The sequence below is a fragment of the Monopterus albus genome, unplaced genomic scaffold, assembly GCF_001952655.1.
Source record: "Monopterus albus unplaced genomic scaffold, M_albus_1.0 scaffold2684.1, whole genome shotgun sequence".
Classification (NCBI taxonomy): domain Eukaryota; kingdom Metazoa; phylum Chordata; class Actinopteri; order Synbranchiformes; family Synbranchidae; genus Monopterus; species Monopterus albus.
In genome coordinates, this window is record NW_018130556.1 from 1 (window position 1) to 1,543 (window position 1,543).

A 1,543-nucleotide genomic window follows, 5' to 3' on the forward strand; every position below is an offset into this window, starting at 1 on the left:
ATTGAGATTCACAGAGCCATTGGTGAATTTGTATCAGTGATACTAGATGACCAAGAGTTGATGAGAAACTTGAAGGACAGCAAGTTTGACCTGGTGCTTACTGACCCCTCCTGGGGTGCTGGACTCATTATGGCTAAATATTTGAACCTTCCTTTGGTTTATAATGTTCGCTGGTTGCTACCCGATGAGGCCCATCTTGCTATTGCTCCTTCACCTCTATCATATATTCCGATAACAGGATCTCGCAACACTGATAAGATGACCTTTCTTCAGAGATTTAAAAATATAGTCTGTCATCTAACAACCCGAATACAAAGCTACCTGGTGGTTAAGCTAGTATACCAGAAGATATGTGACAAATATCTTGGGCTTGGTAATGATTTTAACCAGTTAATGCTTGATGCAGACTTATGGCTGATGAGAGTGGACTTTGTGTTCGAGTATCCTCGTCCCACAATGCCCAATGTTGTGTACATAGGAGGGTTTCATTGTAAACCTGCAAAACCTCTGCCTCAGCACTTGGAGGAGTTTGTGCAGAGTTCCGGGGAACATGGAGTCATCATTATGTCGCTGGGGACTTTTGTGAATGAACTTCCTTCTGACATTAGCAATGTAATTGCTGCAGCTTTTGCCAAATTACCTCAGAAAGTAATCTGGAGGCATACAGGTGGCAGACCAGCTACTCTAGGCAACAACACTTTACTAGTCGACTGGATGCCACAGAATGACCTGTTAGGACATCCAAAGATGAAATTATTTGTAGCTCATGGAGGAACAAATGGAGTACAAGAAGCTATTTATCATGGAGTCCCAGTTCTGGGTCTACCTCTGTTTTTTGACCAATATGACAACCTGCTGCGACTGAAAGAGAGAGGGGGAGCTGAGATTTTAACCATTAATACAGTGGATAAAGACAACAACTTCCTGAAGGCACTTAAAGAAGTCCTGACTGAGCCGTCCTATAAGATAAACATGCAGAGACTCTCCAGGCTGCACAGAGATAAGCCAATGAAGCCGCTGGACAACGCCCTCTTCTGGATAGAGTTTGTCATTAGACATAAAGGTGCAGCTCACCTGAGAACAGAGTCCTACAGACTGCCCTGGTATTCCTACCACTCTGTAGATGTCATTTTGTTCCTGGCTGGAGCTGTGATGCTGGTACTGGTAACTAGTTTCATCTTGATTAGGTGGTTATGCAGTGCAATGTGTAAACATAAAGTGAAACATGACTAATCATTAAAAGGAATATAGACTTTGCACATTACATGCATGTATTAAATAAATACAATGTTATTATGATATGGATGATTCAGATTGTGTTTGAAAGGGAAAACAAAATCTGACTGTCAAGTAGAGTTGCAATATATTTAGCAGCATGAAAATAAAAATATTTTCATGATGCTTAATATATTGCAGTCAATTTGGCTGTTGCTTCAAGTTTCCTCGTTAAAGTTTTCTTTAAAAAAGTAAGCACTCAGAGGTTATTCTTCTTGGGAAAACTAAGGAAAGGTGTACAAAGTTTATTGAGAACAGTGAGAATCCA

The 1,543-nt window shown here is 40.6% G+C and overlaps 1 pseudogene; it reads left to right on the forward strand.

Annotated features, from left to right (window-relative positions):
• Nucleotides 1–9: 9 nt before the first annotated feature.
• On the forward strand, nt 10–1,508 carry LOC109954029 (UDP-glucuronosyltransferase 2A1 pseudogene; annotated as a pseudogene).
• The last annotated feature ends 35 nt before the right edge of the window (nt 1,509–1,543 follow it).